Below are 25,406 nucleotides of genomic sequence, written 5' to 3'. Positions count from 1 at the left end.
TCCACAAATTATTCCTCAAATCATAATTGGTTTAGATTTCATCTTAGCCTAGTTCTAGATCTGGTTATTTTCAGATAACGTATAGGTTTCAGTCTCTGTGGATTCGACCTCGGTCTTACCGAGTTTATTACTACATCACAACCCTGCACTTGGGGTGTGAACAAGTTTTTGGCGCCGTTGCCGGGGATTGACGGTTGCGATTTTCTAAAATTAATTAGGTTTAGAATTAATTTAAGATTAGAATTTGACTAACTTTAGTTGTAGACTTTTATTTGATTTATAGAACTAACTTGTTTTCCTATTTTGTAGGATCCTGACATAAGTTTCTAAATTGATAATTCCTTCCTAATCTCTCTACTTTTTCTACTTTTTAGAATTAGGGATTAAATTTTGAAATTTTTTTAATTCTAGTATTGTTAGGAAGTAGTTTATTTTTAGAAACTTCCCTCTTTTATTTTTTAGAAACTTTCTAATTTTAACTCTTTTAAAATCTAACTTTGTTTCCTAATTTACTTTTAGAAATTTTTTACTTGTGGAATTTTTGTTTATAAACTAACTTTCCTATTGTGTAGGCCTTTAAGATAGAAATTTCTAATTCGGTAAGTTCTTTCTCTCTACTTTCTATTTTTCATATCTCTTTTTAATTTACTTTCTAGTTTAGGACTTTCTTCCTTTTTAAGGATTTTCTAATTCTACACATTCACTTTATAACTGACTTGTTTGTTTTCTTTTGCAGGTCCTTAACTTAAGGGCTTCAATTTGGTAATTTCTTTCCAACTCTCTCTCTCCTTCTTTCTAGATTTTCTTTCCTTTCTTAGGATTAGGCTTTGAATTTGATTGAGGGCTGCAAGTGTTTCATGCCCAAGTGGGCCCGTGACAACACTCGACGTCTCTTGACTGAAGGAGGATTGGTTGAGGGGTTGACTATCCATCGCAGGACTAGACACCACTCGAAATCCCCTGAGTTAATTGAAGTTATGGCTGAAGACCAACCTCCTCTACTTCCACCCAGGGTGGAGGATACCCAAGATGAGAATGAGGTGCTCAGGCACCCCCGCCTCGTACTTTACGAGATTATCTACAACCGGCGGGAGTAAGTACGCCCTCATGCATGATTTTCCCTGAAAACACAGGACAAATGGACATCAAGCCAGGAGTTATCCAACTCTTTTCCAAATTCCATGGACTTGAATCAGAATGTTCATATTTACATTTGAAAGAGTTCGATGAGATTATAGCTACATTATGTTTTCCTAATGTATCTGAGGATACAATTAGGCTGAAACTCTTTTCTTTTTCCTTAAAAGAGAAAGCTAAGACGTGGTTACATTCACTAAGTCCTAGATCCATTGGCACATGGAACGACATGCAGAGGGAATTCATAAAAAAATTCTTCCTACATCATAAAATGATTATCCTCAGAAAAGCAATCATGAACTTTGCCCAAAAGGAAGATGAAACATTCTTCCAATGTTGGGAAAGGTTCAAAGATTTGGTCAGTTCATGCCCACAACACAGATTTGAAATGTAGCGCATTACAAAATTTTTCTATGATGGACTGACATCTTCCATGCGCCAAATGGTCGAGACAACGTGTAATGGAGAGTTCATTAATAAAGATGTTGACGAGGTATGGGATTACCTCGATAGTCTTGCTGAAAAAATACAATCATGGGACTATTACCCAAAGTCGAACACCACATATAGGCCGACTCAATTAAAGGAGAAAGGTGGATTATATCTCTTGAAAGAAGAGGATGATCTCAAGTGTAAAGTGACTACGCTCATAAGGAAAGTTGAGGCCATGGAAGGAAAGAAGGATAATGTTAATGAAATTTTTTGCGGCATCTATGATTGCAACATTCACACAACTGAAAACTGTCCTACAATATCTGCCTTTCGAAGAGTGTTGAATGAACAAGCCAATGCCGTAAACAACTATCAAAGACCTTTTACTGGACCTAACTCCAATACGTATAATCCTGGTTGGAAAAATCATCCAAACTTTAGTTGGAGGAATGGACAAACGGCTACTCCTCAAGGTTTCTTCAATCAAAATCCAAATCAAGTGAAACCTCAAGAGGAACCGGTTCAAAATTCCATACAAGAGCTGGCTCAGGCAATGCGGGGAATTACAGATTTTATGCAAAAGATAAATTCTCGTATGACGGTTATAGAAAAGGGGATGCTTCCTGCACAACCTCTCCCCAATCCTAAACAGCAGTACGAGATTAGTGATCCCAGCTCTTCAAATCAGATGGGGCATGCTAAATCCATCACCACTTTTAGGAGTGGAAAGATCATTGATAAAACTCTTCCGGTTAGGCCCGAAAAGCCTCAGGAACCAGAAGAGGACAACAATGATGGATCTAGTGATGCCCCACAAAAATTAGAACCGGAACTTCTAGAGAAGCCAGTTGCTCCATTCCCTCAACGGTTGGTTTCACCAAAACCTCTCTCTAACTCTCAGGATATCCTAGAGGTGTTGAAACAAGTGAAAGTCAACATTCCTCTACTTGATGTCGTGAAACAGATACCTTCATATGCCAAGTTCCTGAAAGACCTATGCACGACCAAACGACGGCAGAGTATTCAAAAGAAGATCTTCTTGATCGAGAAAGTGAGTGTCATCCTAAAGCAAGACGTGCCACAGAAATTCAAGGATCCCGGTAGCCCAACCATATCATGTGTAATCGGGGACCATCGAATTGATCATGTACTTCTTGATTTAGGAGCGAGCGTCAATCTGATTCCCTACACGGTATACAAACAGTTAGGTTTGGGTGAATTAAAACCCACCCTAACCACACTACAACTTGTTGATCGCTCTGTTCGTGTACCAAGAGGGATAATTGAGGATGTGTTGGTCCAAGTTGATAGATTTTACTACCCTGTAGATTTTATCATCCTGGACACCGAACCCATCAACAACATAAGCACTTAGATCCCCGTCATTCTTGGCCGCCCATTCCTTGCCACTTCAAATGCAATTATCAATTGCAGGAATGGTGTCATGACTATGTCTTTTGGGAATATGACATTGGAGTCAAACATCTTTTTCAATAACGGCAGAAACTTAGAGGAGGATGACGATTTCCACGACATTAACATGATTAACTCTTTCGTGGAAGATACGACACCTCTAACCTTATCCTCCGACTATCTAGAGACGTGCCTGGCCCACTCTCATGATTTTGTTGATGACATTATTAGGGAGACGTGCGCCTTGCTTGATACTGCACCGGTACTTGAAGTTAACCGGTGGAGGCCACAATTTGAAGAATTGCCATAAACCGATGTAGTGCCTCTACCGTCTAACCTCAAGCCGCCGAAACTTAACCTAAAACCTTTGCCCTCTGATTTGAAATATGCCTATTTAGGTCAAGATGAGACATACCCGGTGGTGATCTCTGCCCACCTGGAGAAAGAACAGGAGAGTATGCTCATATCTACTCTCATTGAGCATAAAGGAGCCCTGGGATGGACGATAGCGGACCTTAAGGGAATCGATCCCTCGATTTGTACTCACCGCATATATCTTGAGGATAATGCAAAAATCGCTCGGCAACCACAACGTAGACTAAATCCAAACATGAAGGAAGTGGTTAAGGCCGAGGTTCTTAAACTATTGGACGTGGGTATTATATACCCTATATCTGATAGTCAATGGGTGAGTCCAACTCAAGTGGTCCCTAAGAAGTCCGGAATCACCATCGTAGCCAATGCTAATAATGAACTCGTGCTAACTAGAGTCACTACTGGTTAGAAAATGTGCATTGACTACAGAAAGTTGAATACCGTGACGAGAAAAGACCACTTTCCTTTACCATTCATTGATCAGATCCTGGAAAGGTTAGCTGGTCATTCCTATTACAGTTTCCTTGACAGGTATTCGGGCTACAACCAGATAGAGATAGCCCCTGAAGACCAGGAAAAGACCACATTTACATGTCCCTACGGTACCTTTGCCTACTGAAGGATGCCATTCGGACTATGTAATGCCCCTGCCACCTTTCAGAGATGTATGCTTAGTATCTTTTCTGATATGGTGGGGCAATATCTAGAGGTCTTCATGGACGATTTCTCTGTTTACGGTCCATCTTTTAGCAAGTGCTTGGAAAGTCTTAAATGTGTGCTGAAAAGATGTGAAAAAAAGAACTTGGTACTTAATTAGGAGAAGTGCCATTTCATGGTTCAGAAGGGAATTGTCCTTGAGCATATCATCTCGTTTAAGGGAATCGAGGTAGATAAGGCAAAAATCGATCTTATCTCTAACCTACCTCCACCCAAGAACATCAGAAACGTGCGATCCTTCTTAGGACACGTAGGATTTTACAGGCGATTCATAAAGGACTTTAGTCTCCTCTCTCGTCCTTTATGTACTCTTCTTCAAAAGGATGCTCCGTACGAGTGAACTGAGCAATGCCAGGAAGCTTTCACCAAGCTTAAGGGCATGTTAACCACTGCACCTATCATGCAGCCACCCGACTGGAACCTTCCTTTTGAGCTTATGTGCGACGCGTCTGATTATGCTCTTGGGGCGGTCTTAGGCCAGAGAAAAGATAAGAGGCCCTACGTCATTCATTACGCAAGTAGAACTTTATATTCTGCCCAGGTGAACTACTCGACTACGGAAAAAGAACTCTTAGCTGTAGTGTTCACCTTGGACAAATTTAGGTCCTACTTGATCGGATCCAAGATTATTATCTACACAGATCATGTGGCACTTAAGTATCTTCTTTCTAAGAATGATTCTAAGCCCCGTTTGATACGATGGATCCTTCTACTCCAAGAATTCGATTTGGAAATTAAAAATAAAAAGGGAGTAGAAACGTTGTGGCCGATCACCTTTCTCGCCTTAATACCTCTGATTCCCTTGAGACGACCCATATCAACGACACGTTCCCTGATGAAAACTGTTTTGAGTCTCCCATTCACCTTGGTTCGCGATATTGCTAATTATCTTGCTACGGGTGCTATACCTGGTAGGGGTCAGAAGATAAGAAGAAATTTTTCACCAAGGTGCGCAACTTTTTCTGGGATGATCCTTATTTATTTAAATATTGCCCAGACCAAATTCTAAGGAGATGTGTACCAGACGATGAGCATCAGAGCGTTATCTCCTTTTGTCACTCACAGGCCTGTGGTGGTCACTTTTCTGCTAAAAAGATCATAGCCAAGATTCTGCAGTGTGGCTTTTACTGGCCCACTATGTTTAGGGACACTCATGAGTTTTGCAAAGCTTGTGAGCGTTGTCAGAAATTGGGAGCATTGTCCCGTCGAAATATGATGCCTTTGAATCCCATCCTTATCATTGAAGCATTTGATTGCTGGGGCATCGATTTCATGGGACCATTCCCCCAATCGTTTGGAAATCTGTATATTTTGCTCGCCGTGGATTATGTCACTAAATGGGTCAAAGCGATTCCGTGTCGAACTAATGATCATCGCACGGTCATTAAATTCCTAAAAGAAAACATCATTTCTCGATTTGGAATGCCTCGAGCCATCATTAGTGATGGGGGCTCACACTTTTGTAATAAACCATTTGAGAGCTTAATGAAGAAATACGGTATCTCTCATAAGGTGAGCACCCCGTACCACCCATAGACAAGTGGGCAAGCTGAGATTTCTAATAGGAAAATTAAACACATTTAAAAAAAAACGGTTAACCCTGATGTAAGGATTGGTCAATCCGATTGACCGATGCCTTATGGGCATACCGTACTGCCTTTAAAACCCCTATTGGAATGTCTCCCTTTAGACTTGTCTATAGGAAAGCTTGTCACTTGCCTGTGGAGCTGGAACATAAAGCGTACTGGGCGATCAAAAATCTTAATTTCAATCTGGACAACGCTGGCTCGCTACGCAAACTTCAATTGAATGAACTTGAAGAAATCCGGAATGATGCGTACGATAATTCGAGAATTTACAAGGACAAGATAAAAGCATTTCATGACCAACACATTTTACGAAAATCATTCACGCCTGGTCAGAAGGTCCTTTTGTATAATTCTCGATTACATCTCTTTCCAGGTAAGCTTCGATCTCGTTGGACCGGCCCTTACATTGTTGTTACTGTTTTTCCTCATGGGGCCGTTGAGATAAGAGATCCCGACAATGGCAAGGAGTTTAAAGTCAATGGTCATCGATTGAAACCATTTGTCGAGAAATTTGATTCAGAGGACATATCCATGCCCCTGACTGCACCTGTTTACCAGGATTGATCTCCTAGTCTGATGGAGGTATAGGTAGGTTTATCGCTTTCATAGGACTAGGGTAGTTGCTTTATTTGTTTGGCTGAAGACGGTAAACTTAGCACTCCTAGGAGGCAACCCAGCTCTTCATTTCATTTCGTTTTTATCATTAGTTAGTTTAATATTTGTGGGTAACATTACTACAAACTCTCACGAGACTACAACTCGTTCACTAGGGGCAACCTAGGGGTTTAAAGGCTTCTTGCATACGCTAAATGCAATCGAGAGCACCTACGAAAATGGTATAGGTAGGATTTTATTTTTGTTATTTTTGTGTTACCTTCTCTCTCGTACTGACCGACGCCCATGCTGCGATCTCTTGGAAAGCGTCTCTCGATTCATCATCCAGGTACTATCTTCCCATCACTTCATATTTACTTTTCGTTGTCCCAAGTGCATTGCATGCTCATATCTTTTACATTGAGGACAATATAGATTTTAGGTTGGGGGTGGGAGATTAGGTGACCTAATTAGCATTTTCTTGGTCTTGAACAAAAATTGTAAAAATTTTTAATTTTTCTGGACTTTCTTGTGAATTCGAAGGGATTTTGACAGCCATCGAGGGCACTTGAAATTTCAAGATACATAATGTTGGAAATTTATGACTCCTGGATTCAATATCTTTTTGATTTCACAGCTAAGTTTGAATTGTTAATCCGTTATTAGAAGTTGTAAACATGGATTGAGTCATGAATCCTCAGGACACATCTCGCTTGCACATTAAGGTTTCAGTTCGATATTGAAGGATTGACTTGGTAATCACTAAATGTGAAAGGAACCAACTGGGGAAATTGAATGGATTGGGCGAACAGTCTTTACCATAGGTTTGCTCCCTATGTGTGAGGATTCGATTCCCCATGGATGATATTTGAAAAAAAGAGTTGGGTATACAGTCTTTACCTTAGGTTTGCTCCCTATAGGTAAGGATTTGATTTTCCTTCTTGGCGTTACCTTTACTGAAAAATAAAAATAAAAATAAATAAATAAATAAATAAATGATTAAAAAGATGATCTGTGAGGCAAGTTTTGGTATAAGTTTTGGTTATTATGAATTACCTTGTTGGTTATAAATGATATCCTGAAATAAAAAAAGTGAATTTTAATGATGATAAGCCGAAATTACACTATAAACTCATGAAACTCAATGTTTAGAATTTTTCTAATTGATGGACTAATACTTTGAACTCGACTATGAAGTTATCGTGCGCTCGAGTCCAAGAGATGGTGATACCCCGCATTCATGAATCTTAGATTTTTCGTATCTGAATCGTTTTTCAAAATATCACTCGGTTTCACAAAAATTGGCTCGTAATTCTTAAACTCATTTTTTTTTCGCATACCTTGCTCGGGACTAGCAAGATGCTGGTTGGGGGTTGTGTTGATGGTCAAATATTGTATATTAGACCCCATTTATTAGCTGGATTTACGAGCATGATATTGTTTAATGCTTTATTTTTAATCATGTTGTGATGCAAGGTGAATTTACGAGCCTGGACCGAAAAGGGTGCTTAAAGCATGGATTTAATGCTCTGATGACATCAGAGCATGGGACGGACTCCAGAGAACCAAGATTGACAGAATTACACACCAAGGACCCGAAAAAATCGAGAAACTGAAGCTCAAAAGGCCTGAAAGTTAGCCAGAATGTAAGATCACTGGGTTTCCACCATCTGTTCAGCTTGAAACTTTATACATGGCTCGAGGACCAAAAACTAACTATACACGTCAAATTTCAGCCATTGGATCTCTCTGGAAGTGGCCCAACGGATAGATCAGCCCCTTTAATCATTATGTGGGGCCCGCCTGATATCTGGATATGCTTCAAAATTGGTCCCCACAGTTTAAATGAAATGGGGAACAAGATGGATGGTGTGGATTTCTCATAATCATCATAGTGGTCCCCACTTAAGCAAAGTGTACATGGCATACAAATGTACCAGCCATGCATAACATCAGAGAGTCGGTCAAACCGACTCTTGACCGACCTCCTCTCACAAGAATTCGCATTTCGAATTTTCTGCCCCTGCGAACACCGAACAAAGAGTTGCGGCTGATATCTAGTGGGCCACTACCTTCAATCACACGGTCAATCCGGACCGTCCAGTCATTCCAGAGGATCCAACCAACCGTACAAAAGGAGTTTCTCCAAACCCATACACGCATATATGCGTGGGTCTCTGTTTAAATGCAGGATGGACGGCTGAGTTACAATTCAATGGGCCGCATCAACAGACAATAAAAAACCATCCATATCCGATCGTTTTTTCGTCACGCATCTAATGGACGGCATGGATTCCTCCATTGACGTCAATAATGGGCCCCACCAAGCATCACCGTAAGCCCATTTACGCATCAGTTACGCGGGATTTGGAGAGATCGCACGCTGCAGCCATTTCGTGATCATGGAGATGATCGGACCATCCATTTAGACTGTCCAAACCTTTCCCAAGATGCAACCGACCGTCCTCAAGGATGCCGAACGGATCAGATCTCCAAATCGGCTAGCAAATTTATGCCAAACAAGGATCGAACGCAAGATCTGCTTACGTAAAAACAGAGCAGAGCACGATTGCGTCGTGCTGCGAAAACGACAGTCCACCTCGCCACGCACCAACTCCAGTTCTACACGCAGCCACCGAGGGGAATTTCCTATAAAGGAGGCCGTCAGTGAGATAACCAGGGATCAGTTCTCGTTTTGTTTTTGAAGGGGTTGAGCTCAGTTGGGTTTTTGGAGAAAGCATTGAAGGAGGGATTGAAAGAGAAGAGACGGGAAGCAGGGACGTGGCTGGAACGTGATAGAGAGAAAGAGGCAGCCAGTTTCTTCTTTTCCTTGATATTTCTTTTGTTTGCTTTGTTAAAGGTTAGCCGCATCATGACGGACTAAACCTCTTAGCTAGGGCTAAGAGGTGAAGCTTGTAGTGAGATGGGAGACTCTATTTGTTGATTTTACTATTTAATCGTGAATGGAACTTGATTATGGTTTAATTATTAAGGGAATATTTGTAGTTTTTAATAGTCTATTGTGACTGAAATTACAATGGGTCTGTGGTAGCTTTGAGCATATTCATTTCCTTTCATGTTTATGACGTCAGGAAGCCCTATTGTTCACCATCGTCTCATGTGCATGGTCAGATGACGGTACCCTTCCTAACTTTCATGCACTATTAGTTGGTAATTAGTTTAATCCTGTTGTTTTCTTTTGTCTCCTGGGCATGGTTAGATGATGAAATCCATTCTAATTCATATACCTTTCATCTCTTGAAAACCAGATCAAGTAAGTTCAGTTTAAATTCAATAATTCTTGATGCAGACATAAGATCTCCTTGATCTCTACAAGTGGATCCTCTGAATCCCTAGTTTCCTTCCTCTGAATTCTTTAAGTTATTAGATAATTATTCCACAAATTATTCCTCAAATCATAATTGGTTTAGATTTCATCTTAGCCTAGTTCTAGATCTGGTTATTTTCAGATAACGTACAGGTTTCAGTCTCTGTGGATTTGACCTCGGTCTTACCGAGTTTATTACTACATCACAACCCTGCACTTGGGGTGTGAACACACATCGACTAGTGGTCAATTATAACTTAATTGTGGGACTTAGTACTGCATGGTTATAGGGGAATGAACTGTCGAAGCCACATAGGGCAAATATCAAATCATAGGACAAATACCAAATCAAAGCGATAAAAAGGTCACGCGAGGTAAAAGCTAAATTGAAGCGGTAAAGAGGCTACGTAGGGTGATATTATATCAAGGTGGTAAAGAGGTTATCTCCAAATTCACGTAGGCATAACAACCTATGGATGGTAAACCCACGTTAATATTCCATCACCCAAGGTAACCTTCAAGTAGATGATCCATTCCTTCCTGTTACATCCTAAGTGTGGGTTCACATACATAAATGAAATTTTTCACTAGTAGATGTAGTGAATTGAATTCCATAAGCAATTTATAAGCAATTCATTAACATGAGAAAGTATATAAATATAACATTAACTACCACAAGAGATCATGAATCAAAGGCATAAGCTATTAATTGAAATTTAAATGGAAACTAACATGTAAGATTTAATGACTATTGTATGTGATCATGGTTTACAAGCTATCATTTGTAGATCAAATGTAAGCCATTCCTTAAGATTCGATAACTAATGTAAGTGGTTATAAGTTATAAGATAACAACTGTGATTCAAACGAAAACTATCCCTTAGACTAATTTGGAAATGGAAAGCTTAAGGGGAAGAAATCATCACCTTGTGTTGTCGACTCGCCTTCTAATGTTGTTATGAGGTGCGCACACCCTTGGAATATTCCCAAGGTAGACCTGACCTGACTCGTACTCGACCCGAACAAAGTGAAACTAGTTGATTTAGCTTGTATTGACTAAACCTCAACTCTCGAGTTAACTTATCCTAGCAATACTGCCAACCCTATCCTCTCCCACTCCCTTTCTCCTTACTTCCCTCAACCCAACTGCGGCTAGTAACTAGCTAGACCCAACCGACTCAAAGAGTCAAGGTCTGACTAACTCGATAGCAAGTTGAGCTACCGACTCCAGTACTCAACGTGTCGAGTCTACTTGACCTGATTCTCCCATCCTTCTTCTTCTCTTTCTTCTTCCTCTCCCTCTTTCCTGGAAGTCCAGCATGGCTGGGACTCGCCTTGTCATGCCACCCAACTCAGCCTGACTCAATTCAGCGAGTTAACGACTAGGTGGTTTGGAGCGGCACCTAACCCATGCCTATTTCTGCTCTCTCTCTCTCTCTCTCTCTCTCACTCTCTCACTCTCTCACTGGCATATCCAGCGAAATTGCTAGATCAAAACTCACCCAACAAGACCTAAACACGAATCATAACTCACCCCGTTTTGGACCCAGACTCAGTCGAGTTAGCCATGAGTGGCACAAGCTCAGACCCAAGCTCAGCAACAACCCATCCCTCTCTTCTTCACCGCCTTACTATCCATCCCTTCCTTATTCTCTTGCTGGATTCCCAAACCAGCTCCGAATACATCAAAACATGGGTCAGCAAGTCAATGAACTCGGACAGGCCCGAACCGAGTCCGAAACCGGCCAGCAACTCGATGGGTCGAGTTTGGTGCAACACGCAGCCTCTCTCCCTTTCCTTCTCTTCTTTTCATTCTTTCTCCCTTCCTTTCCTTTTTCTGCTTCTCCTTATCACGGCCAGACCTGCCCAACTCGAACCAGGACGCGGCCCGACTCGGGCGTGAGTGCATCAGTAACACCCACCACGAGCAACGACTGCATGTTTCTCTCCAGAACTCTCTCTCCTTCTCCGTTCTCTTTCTCACATTTCTTTAATTTTCTTCCTATTTCTTTCTTGTTTCCCTCTTCTCTTCATCTGCTGAAGGTCCAGCAGCACCATTGGATGAACGGGTTCGACCCGACTCGAACAGACCCGGTGCAGTGAGTTCAGCGGTGGCGTCTGCACTCTCTCCCCCTCTCTCTCTTTCCTTTCTCTCTATCTTTTTTTTTCTCCTTCCTGGATTCTCGATGGAAATCCCGAGGAAAGCGTGGCCCATTTATGGGCCTAGGGCTAATCTTTAGACCACATACAATGGTCGTTAACCCGCCACAATGCTGGGATGAGGAGGTTGCACCCACCGCTTTCATTTGCATGGTGATAATCTAATACGTGGGATGGATTCTCACATTATGGCCCACCACATGAGTGCTTTTGATTAAAAATGGGGTCCACTCCATCATGGTGGGTTTCACAGCTGGACGGAGAAGATGACATGGCTGCCCATGGCGATTCTCGATTGACGGCCTTATCTGATGATCTGGTACTTCTGGATGGACCAGATGGGTTCGCTGATAACTGTGGGGTCCACCATTTATCACCAGATTCTCACACGAATGATCCGGCTTCGATATTTTCGGCCGTTACCAACTTCTCGTGCGATCCGAAGTTTTCTTGCAGAAGTCCTTTCTTTCGCGGGATGGGCTACTCTCAGCCCTAAAACGGATGCCCCAAATGCTTCCAGGGAAGCTTCTAGAGGCCCTCGAACGGCTGGGATCGAATCTTGCTTGAATCGGAAAGATTCTCCCCACCTTTCGATGGGCAGGGAAAGGACGACTCATTTTTGTAGATGAAAGGAGGGACGAGATTTGCGCAAATGGAGGGTTGAGATCGTGGAATCCCTCGCCTTTCGGAATGACAACCTGTCACGAAAAGTGAGGAGGTTGCTTTCGGATTGCATGCAAGCACAGTTAATCGTGCCGACTTAAATGCATAAAAGCGCGTGGAAGGACTCAGGGTTCAGTCGGATTGGTCCTTCTGACACGATGGACGGTCCGGATCACTTAATTGATCACTGATGGTGGGCTCAGATTTACGCTAACAGAGGAAGTCCGTTTAAACCAGCTAAGGCGGGAAAGCTCCCTGCTTTCTTGCTATTTCTATCGGGTCAAACTTGATTGACCGAGTTTCTCGGTCCGGTGTGGCAGAGGTGCACGAACTACACGTGTACGTGCACTCTAGAGTGGGGCCCACAATGTTGTTACATGGAGTCTGGTCCATTCATCAGATTTCTGGGTCCAGGTATGACCCCTAACCAAAGATCAGGCCAATCAAAAGTCCAGGTAGGCCATACTTTGTGATTTGGGGTCCTTAGTTGTAGGTTTTCATCAATCCAACAGTTAGATTGCATCTGAATGTGGTCACTGGCAGTTACAAAAGTTTATACTTCAATTTAGATAGAATTTGTTAATTAATATGATTCGTTGATCCTATATTTCAATTGAACACGTGATAGTGAGTTTGAATGGTTGGATTGCTTCAACACAGATAGTTAGTGGTCCATCAAGATGTTTACCTAAAATCTGCCCCATCCATCAGCTCCAATAACTTAAGATGGGCCACCAATTTGACTATGAGGCATATCCATAGCCCAAGTGAGACTCATTTGATGATTTGGCATTCCATATATTGATACCCGACGGTTCAATGATTAGATCATGTCCATACTTGATTTCCAATGTCCTAAAATGTTCCCAGGCTAATCTAAATACACTTACATAGATAGCTCCAAAGTACGATGACTATATTGTTTACTAAAGTTTTCTTAGATAAGGCGACTAGTCTTATGAACGGTGGGTTTTGATCATCCAACGTTTGATATTGACAGTGGATGGTTTGATCTTTCTATTAGGGTGATTGAAACCCTAAAATAGACCTCTCGTGTGGCCCATCTTGAAAATCACAAATGGATGCATCGATTCATGGTCCTAAATCACTCCCAACAGTCAAATTTAGGCCACAACGTGTGACCGTTCACATAAATCGAGTTTACGTTTATCAAATTAGGTCTTCATAGTAACCCTCGAATGTTGAAAAGTACGGTGTCTTACAAATGGGGTGTGGGCCCCACTAAATTAGCGATTGGGGTCACCCTCATCCGATCTAATTCGTTTACTTTAATCGAGTTTTTTTATGGCCCATAACTTTATTAACATTGTGAGTTAATTCAGAATTATTTCATCTAGTGTGGTCCATCTGTGAAGAGTTTTGCCCAGAAGCCTAGGCATATTGCATGAAATTAAAACCCCCTTTTATGTGGAGGGCTTGGATCTGCTACATACAATACAGTTCGCCCTACATAAGATGTAGAATGAGTTCAATAGGTGGGTCCCTTGTATGGGAATGTGTAACGCGTCGAATTTTTGACAACTTGTAAATTGGATGTCTTTGAGCGTTACTTTTGATTTCTCGATTTGATTGCATGTACTTATATGTATTTGTGTGTGTTTAGGCCAAAAGGCATGATTTTGGATTCAACCTAACCGCTTGACCAAGTGAAAATGTGAAGTTTGGGCAACCTGGAAAGAACATGACAATGCCATTGTGAAAAATGGGGATTCTCCTAGTTTTAGGAGTATTTGGCAATATAGGAAATCCAATAAATTAAGGACATAAACTTTAGGATCAAATTCTCTAGTTTGATGTGTTTTGGAACTTGAAAACTTGAAACAAGAACCTTATGTCAATTTCTCACGCTGTTCAAATTTAAACATCACAATTTGAGTTTTAAGATTGCCTTAGTCAATTTGATCGAGTTTATAAGGTTGCAATTCATTCACAATCGCCAAAAAAACCACTTCAATGGGTAGATGGAATTAAAAAGAGATTAACTTTGAGAGTGGAGATCGAGCATGAAAATTCAAAATTTCCAAGAAATATGTAAAAAGGGTAGTCACGGTCAATCGTGAAAATCCATGGTTGACCCTGAAGTGGGTAGAGGTCCATGGTTAATCGTAAAGATATACAATCAACCATGCTTGGAAGTTTGGGGATTCATGATTTTACTTCAGGGGGTCACGGTCGACCGCAACTATGCACGGTCGATCGTTATAGTGTGAATGTGAGAGATGATATAAAACCCCACAGGGTTTTATTCCTCACATTTCTTCACTTCTACATAACTTTGTATCTCACTCCAAATCCTAGTGATACCCGAAATGTGATTAAACACCCTACTTATATAGGTTTTATTTAAACCGATCTAATAAACTTCATATTGAAGCTACTTTTCGCGAATTAAAAAAAAATTGTAAAAATTAGAGAAACAACCTTCCAGGGTTGACCCTGCCAATCCATTGTCGACCGCACTTTATCCAGATGTCCACGGTCGACCCCACAATTCTAGGCGTGAAGTTCTGCAAATTGTAATTTTGGCTCCCATTTAGACAACTTAAATGTGTTGACTTAAAAAATATGTATCTTCTTCAATACAACTCTTATTAAGGTGATTCAAGAATCAGATTGAAGAATATTGATGAGTTTAGTTTTATAGAAAAAATAAAAAATAAAAACAAAACTAAAATGAGGTTGAATTTAGAATGTCTTGAAATTATGTAGAAAAATCATGAAAACTAGTACTTCTAGAAATTTTATAAATTTTTTGAAATTAGAAATGAAACAAAATTTGGTAGTACAAAAGTAGACTTGATATTAACAGTCATCGCCGCTGTCATGTCCAGCGGTGGCAGCAACGGCAGGCAGTAGCTGCCCTCAAATTTTTTTTTTATATTTATTTATTTATTTCAAGGCATCCCTCATCAATTTCTCTGTCATTTTCTAGCCATGAATGCGTACTTAACCCAATGACGATGGTTGGATTTTGGTAAAAATGGTCATTAGATGATGAGGACAGTCAATTTATGAAAATTATAAAAGGATAAAACACATTAAGTAACTAATAAAATTTTAGACGGGGCACTTACCTTAGTGTCGATCCACACGAAGATATGTTGAACCTAGCTCTGATACCAGTTTTAAAAAGTTAGGATGGGTGAGCCCACAAGATTTGATGGAATCTACATGATCTCAGAGGCCTTCTCACAAAGCTGAAGCTGACCACCAGACATGATCAATGGTTTTGATCATTTGGAGGCAACCTAATGTATAATGGACATTATCCTGTTGTTCCACAATTTTCTTCCTGAGAAAATTTTCATATTGATGCTTTTATTAAGAGAATACCTCCTTTTATGAAGGGAGTAACCAAGAAGATTATAAGGACTCTATCCTTTTACATCGATATCGAATCTGAAATGCTCCAAATGATAAATGTGGGACTATTCACTGGTGGTTGTTCACAAGTGGGCTACGCAGGCCTATATCTATCAATTACAATATTCTAAAGTTATCAACAGCAGTAGTAACTTTGGTAGGGTCAAGCTGCCATGGTCTTAGGGTTTAGTTCCAGTTGAGCAAGTTCGAGTCAGGTTAGATGGAGTTGAGAACAATCACATGTATTTGGGTCAGGCTGGGTTAAATATAGAGGACCTGGGGTTGGTATTTGGGTCCAGTTGGGTTCTAGGTGGGGTCCTCTTGAGGTTGGGTTGAGCTTGAGTTGACCCTCAGCCCCACCTGGGCTGCACTCTCATTGTCAACAGTCCCAACCCAGGTTTGTCTTTGGCTAAGATTTTTAAGTGATCACGCCAGGCTGTGGTTTGCTTGGCCCAGATAGGCCCATTCACGGCCTTGCTACTTTCTAATGGGGCCTAAATTCATCAAGGCAATATTTGGGATTGAGGAAGTAAAGGAAATTTTCAGAAAAATATCCTAATATTTAGAAAAATCTAATAAAATTATCTACTTTTTTACTGGCCCAAACTTTTTAAAATCTAGCCATTTGATTATTTGAATGGCGGGCCCGCCTGGTTGATAATGGTTCAGATGGACATGGGCTTGCATCTGCCTAAGGCCTAACAAGTAAGCCTGCCCCAACTCTTGGTGGGTCAACCTAGCCCAAACTCTATTTGGGCTGTGTAGGGATGAACTCAAGTCCTTGGCTCATGGGATGTAGTTGGACATGCGTAGACCTGGCTCAGCCCATTTGTCGCTTTGCGGTTACAGTTAACATGTCGGGTTACAGACAATTTAATGGCGGCCTGCCATCATTAATGTGTTGGTTTGGGTCAGGTCAGGGTCAGCTTAATGTCTCAAACCAAACCCATTTACTAAATAGGATAAGAATTCTAGTATAAACCCTTATTGCATTTATTTGTGGGTAGATACGATGTAAAGACGATGGAAAGCTAAGATTCCATGTGAAGTTTTTTGTCGCAGAGATCGACTTTTGTACATCTGATTAATTATATTAGATATGTACGGATTATACAATTTATAAGACCAAAATATACAAATGGCCCTAACTTTTAGATTAATTTGACCATCGGATAAGCCACACTAGTTAGATCTAAAAGTATTTAATAAGTAAGCTCACTTAAAACTGATCAACCTAAGCCCGACTCGACCTAACCTAATTAATTATAAATGGGTCAGACTTGATGACCCGACTAGCCCAGTACGATTATGCTTGGGTTTAAGACTCGACCAAACCTAATACCAGCCGGGCCCATTTGGTGGATACATACATTATGTGCATTTGTCTAAGCTTATCATCTAATGATGCCTTCTACATTTTGGTCTAGGTGTGCGGACCATGAGGTCCAGCCCATTGGTTTGGGTTGGGTATGGTTCTGGCACTTAAACGGGCCACATTGTTTAACCTGAGCCCAACCCACCAATTATTGAGCCTAGCGCATACCCGCCTCAAAAGTGGGCCTAGTGAGTTGACCCGGGTGCGACCCGAGCCATTGCCAACCCTTTACATATGCCATCCATTCAAGTCAATCTAAGCCATTCAAACAGTGAGATCACATTAGTCAGATGATCCTAACAGTCCAACATTGTCATGATTGTTCAATGTGTGATTTTTGGTTTACACTCCATCGACAATGATGTGAGCTTCAAGTGATTATAAATATCCAGATGGTACAATCTCGGTAGGGCGGTTGTGAATTGTGGGTCCCACCACTACAAAGAAATCAGCTAGAGTTTATCTAGAGGTGGTCTCCACATGTCACACCCATTTGACCATGATTTAATGTTTCTCGACATTGCACACGTGAAAATTGGAACATTCCGTGTGTGCTTTCAGAGACGGCAGCGCAATACATCATTTCGGACCATAGGATACTATATTGGAGGACATGCAAGGAACACTCTGGTTTTCAGTTTGTACATGTGAGGCCCATGGTTTAGAAATCCAGACCGTTGATCTGACGTGACTCACTTTAAATAGGGTATTTCCAAGAAAAAACGCTAGTGTGGGAGATCCTATCCACCAATTCTAGGAATTTCTTCTGTAGATTGTTTGATGAATTTTCCTACTTAACCGTCTGGTTTCTTATCAAAAATTGAGAATTTTTTTCTTATGAACACTCCATCAAAGATGGGAAAAGTAAACCAATGGTCCAGATCACTTGAATTTAGTCCCACTTGTATAAACTTAAAATAAGAGTATACTCTGCATGTCCTCGGTTTAGGCATCGCCTGACTAACACGGATCAGGTGCGACCCCGTCCAGCGTGGTGGGTGCGGCCCTGACCGTGGGTCCTACCTAGATAATGCCTTGTTAATCCACGTACAGCTCATGTTATAGCGTAGTACCAAAAATGAAAGTGATAAATATCACAGATGGACCACACCACAGGAAATAGTGATCCCTTAGATGGCCACCATTAAAAGCTTCCTAGGATCCACCATAATATTTATTTGTCATCTGACCTTTTGATAAGGTCATAGAAGTAGTGATGAAAGGAAAGCACCAATACCAGCTTGATCCAAAACTTTTGTAGCTTGAACAAGTTATTAATGGTGGGAAATCAACCCCCATTGTGCAGTTCATCTGAGAATTGCATCTGCTTAATTTTTGGAACCATACCCTAACAGGAGCCACACCCACTGGTCTCACCTGATCCTCATTCTCATACAAGGAAGTTACGGAAAATATCATAAAAATATTCTAAGATTTAGGAAAATCTAATAAAATTATCTACTTTTTTACTGGCCCAAACTTTTTAAAATCTATCCATCTGATTGGACGAACGGTGGGCCAGCTTGCTTCGATAATGGCTCAGATGGACATAGGCTTGCATCTGCCTAAGGACCAACAAGTGAGCCCACCCCAACTCTTGGTTGGTCAACCTAGCCCAAACTCTATTTGGGCTGTGTAGGGATGAATTCAAGTCCTTGGCTCATGGGATGTAGTTGGACATGCTTAGACTTGGCTTTGCCCATTTGCCGCTCTGCGGCAACAGTTAACACATCGGGGTCACAGACAATTTAATGGCGGCCTCCCATCATCAATGTGTTGGTGCGGGTCAGGTCAAGGTTAACTAAATGTCTCAAACCAAACTCATTTACTAAATGGGTTAAGAATTCCAACATAAATCCTCATTGCATTGATTTGTGGGTAAATATGAAGTAAAGACGATAGAAAATTAAAATTTCATGCGAAGTTTCTTGTTGCAGAGGTCAACTTTTGTGTATCTGATCAAATTATATTAGATCTGTACAGATCATATAATTCATAAGACCAAAGTATACAATGACCTTAACTTTCAGATTAATTTGACCATCGGATGGGCCACGCTAGCTAGATCTGAAAATGTTTAATAAGAAAAGCTCTACCCATTATTTTATGATCCGACTTGATGCCACTTAAAACTGCTAAAGCCAAGCCTGACTCGACTTAACCCAATTAATTGTAAATGGGTCAGACTGGACAACCGACAGGCCGAGTACGGTTATGCTCAGGTTTGAGAATGGAATATAGAGCCTAATGCCAGCCCAAGCCATTTGGTGGATACATACATCATGTACATGTATGGAAGCTTATCATCTAATGATGTCTTATTTTGGTCACATGGTCCAACCCATTGTTTTGGGTTGGGTATGGTTCTAGCCCATTTAATTAAGCGGGCCACAATTTTGAACGTGAGCCCAACCCACCAATCATTGAGCTTAGTCCAAACAGCCTCAAAAGTGGTTCTAGTGAGTTGACCCAGGGGCGGTCCAAACCATTGCCACTCCTTTACATATGCCATGCATTAGGTTAATCTAAACCATCCAAATAGTGGGTCCATTTTGGATGGAGTATAGCGGCATATCACATTAGTGAGATGATCCTGACCGTCCAATATTGTCATGATTGTTCAATCAGTGTGATTTTTGGTTTACACTCCATCAAAAATGATGTGAGCTTTAAGTGATTTATAAACATCCAGATGGTACAATCTCGATCGGACAGTTGTGAATTGTGGGTCCCACCACTACAAAGAAATCAGTTGGAATTTATCTAGGGGTGGTCTCCACATGTCACACCCAATTGATCATGATTTGATGGCACTTGACATTGCATACGTGGAAATTGGAACTTCCCGTGTGTGCTTTCAGAGACCGCTGCGCAGTACATCATTTCGCATCATAGGACACTCGATCCGAGGACATGTAAGGAATACTCGGGTTTTCAGTTTGAACATGTGACGCCCATATTTTAGAAATCTAGACCGTTGATCTGACATGACTCACTTTTAATAGGGTATTTCTCAGAAAAATCGCTAGTGTGGGAGATCTTATCCACCAATTCTAGGAATTTCCTCTATAGATCGTTTGATGAATTTTCCTTCTTAACTGTTTGGTTTCTTGTCAAAAACTGAGATTTTTTTTCTTATGAACGCTCCATCAAAGATGGGAAAAGTAAACCAATGGTCCAGATCACTAGAATGTGGTCTCCACTTGTATAAACTTAAAATGAAAGTATACTCTGCATGTACTCGGGTTAGGCATCACACGACGAACACAGATCAGGTGCGACCCTGGTGGGTGCGGCCTGACCGTGGGTCCTACCTAGATGTATGTGTTGTTTATCTACGCCGTCCATCCTCATTTACGGCTCATGTTATAGCATAGTTCAAAAAATGAAGGCGATAAATATCTCAGATGGACCACACGATAGGAAATGGTGATCCTTAAACGGCCACCATTAAAAGCTTTCTAGGATCCACCATAATGTTTATCTGTCATCCAACCCGTTGATAAGGTCACAAAAATAATGATGAAGGGAAAGCACAAATACCAGCTCGGTTCAAAACTTTTGTAGCCTGAACAAGCTTTTAATGGTGGGAAATCAACCCCTACTGTTTAGTCCATATGAGATCTGTATCTACTTAATTTTTGGACCATACCCAAACATGAGCCGCACCCACCAGGCTTATCCAGAGTCTCACCTGATCCTCATTCTCATACGAGGAAGTTAAAGAAAATTTCAGAAAAATATCCTAAGATTTAGGAAAATCTAATAAAATTATCTACCCTTTTACTGGCCCAAACTTTTTAAAATCTAGCCACCTGGTTAGACGAATGGTTGGCCAGCCTGGTTCGATAATGGTTCAGATGGACATAGGCTTGCATCTGCCTAAGGCCCAACAAGTGGGCCCACCCCAAGTCTTGGTGAGTCAACCTAGCCCAAACCCTATTTGGGTTGTATAGGGATGAACTCAAGTCCTTGGCTCATGGGATATAGTTGGATATGCTTAGATCTAGTTCAACCCATTTGCTGCTCTGCGGCAATAGTTAACACATCGGGGTCACAGGCAATTTAATGGTGGCCTCTCATCATCAATGTGTTGGTTCGAGTTAGGTCGAGGTTAGCTAAATGTCTCAAACCAAACTCATTTACTAAATGGGCTAAGAATTTCTGCATAAATCCTAATTGCTTTGATTTGTGAGTAGATACAATGTATAGACGTTGGAAAGCTAAAATTTCATGCAAAGTTTCTTATTGCAGAGATCGACTTTTGTGCATTTGATCAAATTATATTAGATTTGCACGGATCATACAATTCGTAAGATCAAAATATACAATGGCATTAACTTCCAGATTAATTTGACCATCGAATGGGCCACACTTGTCAGATTTAAAAATATTTAATAAAGAAAGCTCTACCCATTATTCTATGATCTTACTTGATGCGATTTAAAACTGATCAAGCCAAGCCCGACTTGACCAAGCTTAATTAATTGTAAATGGGTTAGACTTGACAACCCAATTGGCCCAGTGTGGTTATGCTCGGGTTTGAGAATGGAATATGGGGCCTAATGCCAGCCATGCCCATTTGGTGGATACATACATCATGTACATATATCTAAGCTTATCATCTAATGATGTCTTTTGCATTTTGGTTTAGGTCTGTTGGACCATGTGGTCCATCCCATTGTTTTGGGTTGGGAATGTCCTAGCCCATTTAATTAAGCAGGCCACATTTTTAACCTGAGACCAACCCACCAATCATTGAGCTTAGTCCAAACCGCCTTATAAGTGCGTCCAGCGAGTTAAACTGGGGGTGACCCTAACCATTGCTACTTATTATTATTTTTTGGTTAGCTTCTAAGGAATCAATACCAAGACCTCAGTGTTGAAACGAGCATTGTTATCCCTTTACATATGCCATGCACTCAGGTCAATTTAAGCCATCCAAACAGTGAGATTACATTAGTCAGATGATCCTAACCGTCCAATATTGTCGTGATTGTTCAATCAGTGTGATTTTTGGTTTACACTCCATCGACAATGATGTGAGCTTCAAGTGATTTATAAACATCTAGATGGTACAATCTCGATCGGACAGTTGTGAATTGTGGGTCCCACCACTGGAAAAAAAATCAGGGAAACGGATTGGCTACTCCCCCTGCCACTGGCCCTGTGGCTGGTGGGCGGTGCTCCGTGAACCCCACCATGACGTATGTGTTTCATTCATTCCGTTCATCTATTTTTAGAGATCAATTTAGGGCTTTATACTGAAAATGAGAGGTATATAAATCTCAAGTGGACCACACCATAGGAAAACAATAGTGATTGGATACCCATCATTAAAATCCTTCTAAGGCCCACTGCACTGTTTATTTGACGTCTAATCTGTTGATTAGGTCATATAGGCCCAGATGAAGGGAAAAAGAAAGATCAGCTTGATCCAAAACTTTTATGGCCCCCAAAAGGTTTTCAATGGTCGACGCTCATTCAAAGCTGTTTCCTGTAACGTGGTCCACCTGAGATTGGGATATATCTCATTTTTGGTCTCGTACCGTAAAATGATCTGGAAAAATAGATGGACAGCATGGAAGAAATACTTACATCATGATGGGGCCCACAGAGCACCGACCACCAGCCATTGGCTGGTGGCGGGGGAGTAGCCCATTTGTTTCCACAAATCAGTTGGACTTTATCTAGAGTTGGTCACATGTAACACCCATTTGATCATGATTTGATGGCTCTTAACATTGCATACGTGGAAATCTGAACATTCCGTGTCTGTTTTCAGAGACGGCAGCAGCACAATACATCATTCCGAATTATAGGGTACTCCAACCGAGGACATGCAATGAATACTCAGGTTTTCAGTTTGTATACGTGGGGCCCATGGTTTAGTAATCCAGGCTGTTGTTCTGACATGACTCACCTATTTCCCCGAAAAATTTCTAGTGCGGGAGATCTTATCCACCAATTCTATGAATTTCCTCTGTAGACCGTTTGATGAATTTTCCTTCTTAACCGTCTGGCTTCTTGTCAAAAACTGAGAATTTTTTTTTTATCAACGCTCCATCAAAGATGGGAAAAGTAAACCAATGGTCCAGATCATTTGAATGTAGTCCCACTAGTATAGAATTAAAATGAGAGTATACTCTACATGTCATGGGGTTTGCATCACCTGACAAACACGGATCACGTGCGACCCGTCCAGCGTGGTTGGTGCGGCCCTGACCTTGGCTCCTACCTAGATGTATGTGTTGTTTATTCACGCCGTCCATAATCATTTGCAGCTCATGTTATAGCATAGTACCAAAAATGAAGGTGAAAAATATCTAAGATGGACCACACGACAGGAAACAGTGATCCTTAGACGGCCACCATTAAAAGCTTCTTAGGATCCACCATAATGTTTATTTGTCATCCAACCTGTTGATAAGGTCACAAAAATAGTGGTGAAGGGAAAGCACAAATACCAGCTTGCTCCAAAACTTTTGTATCCTGGACAAGTTTTTAATGGTGGGAAATCAACCCCCACTGCGTAGTCCATCTGAGATATCTACTTAATTTTTGGAACCATGCCCTAACATGAGCCACACCCACCAGGCGTATCTCACCTAATCCTCATTCTCATACTGGGAAGGAAAGGAAAATATCATAAAAATACCTTAAGATATAGGAAAATCTAATAAAATTATCTACTTTTTAACTGGACCAAACTTTTTAAAATCTAGCCATCTGATTAGACAAACAGTGGGCAAACCAGGCTCGATAATGGTTCAATGGACATAGGCTTGCTTCTGCCTAAGGACCAACAAGTGAGCCCACCCCAACTCTTGGTTGGTCAACCCAGCCCAAACTCTATTTGGGTTGTGTAGGGATGAACTCAAGTCCTTGGCTCATGGGATGTAGTTGGACATGCTTAGACCTGGCTCAGCCCGTTTGCCGCTCTGCGGCAACAGTTAATACATTGGGATCACAGACAATTTAATGGTGGCCTCCCATCATCAATGTGTTGGTTCGAGTCAAGTCGAGGTTAGCTAAATGTCTCAAACTAAACTCATTTATTAAATGGGTTAAGAATTCCTACATAAATCTCCATTGCATTGATTTGTAGGTAGATATGATGTAAAGACAATGAGAAACTAAAATTTCATGTGGAGTTTCTTGTCGGAGAAATCGACTTTTGTGCATTTGATCAAATTATATTAGATATGTATAGATCAAACAATTCATAAGACCAAAATATACAATGACGTTAACTTCCAGATTAATTTGATCATCGAATGGGCTACACTAGCTAAATCTGAAAATGTTTAATAAGGAAAGCTCTACCCATTATTTTATGATCCAACCTGATGCCACTTAAAACTGCTTAAGCCAAGCCCGACTCGACCTAACCCAAATAATTGTAAATGGGTCAGACTTGACAACCGACTGGAGTACGGTTATGCTCAGGTTTGAGAATGTAATATAGAGCCTAATGCCAACCTGACCCATTTGGTGGATACATACATCATGTACATGTATCTAAGCTTATCATCTAATGATGTCTTCTGCATTTTGGTCTGGGTCTGTTGGACCATGTGGTCTAGCCCATTGTTTTGGGTTGAGTATGGTTCTGGCCCATTTAATTAAGCGGGCCACATTTTCTAACCTGAGCCCAACCCACCAATCATTGAGCTTAGTCCAAACAGCCTTAAAAGTAGGTCTAGTGAGTTGACCGGGGGCGACCCGAACCATTGCCACTCCTTTGCGTATGCCATGCATTCAGGTCAATGTAAACCATCCAAACAGTGGGTCCATTTTGGATGGAGATAGTGGGAGATCACATTCGTGGGATGATCCTAACCGTCCAATATTGTCATGATTGTTCAATCAGTGTAATTTTTGGTTTACACTCCATCAAAAATGATGTGAGCTTCAAGTGATTTATAAACATCCAGATAGTACAATCTCGATCGGACAGTTGTGAATTGTGGGTCCCACCACTAGAAACAAATCAGTTGGAGTTTATCTAGAGGTAGTCTCCACATGTCATACCCATTTGATCATGATTTGATGGCTCTTGACATTGCATACGTGGAAATTAGAACATTCCATGTGTACTTTCGGAGACAGTAGCGCAATACATTTCGAATTATAGGATACTCGATCAGAGGATATGTAAGGAATACTCAAGTTTTCAGTATGTACATGTGAGGCCCATGGTTTAGAAATCCTGACGATTGATATGACATGACTCACT

The 25,406-nt window shown here is 41.0% G+C and overlaps 1 non-coding gene across 1 annotated transcript; it reads right to left on the bottom strand.

The window, feature by feature from the left end:
• Positions 1-1,414: 1,414 nt before the first annotated feature.
• LOC131254482 (small nucleolar RNA R71) lies at positions 1,415-1,521 on the bottom strand. The gene has a single exon (XR_009175596.1). It is a non-coding gene; the product is annotated as a small nucleolar RNA R71 (small nucleolar RNA).
• Positions 1,522-25,406: the final 23,885 nt, after the last annotated feature.

The sequence above is a fragment of the Magnolia sinica genome, chromosome 8 (assembly GCF_029962835.1).
Source record: "Magnolia sinica isolate HGM2019 chromosome 8, MsV1, whole genome shotgun sequence".
Classification (NCBI taxonomy): domain Eukaryota; kingdom Viridiplantae; phylum Streptophyta; class Magnoliopsida; order Magnoliales; family Magnoliaceae; genus Magnolia; species Magnolia sinica.
The sequence above is the reverse complement of the archived record's forward strand: the minus strand, read 5'-3'. Positions and strand labels throughout refer to the sequence as shown.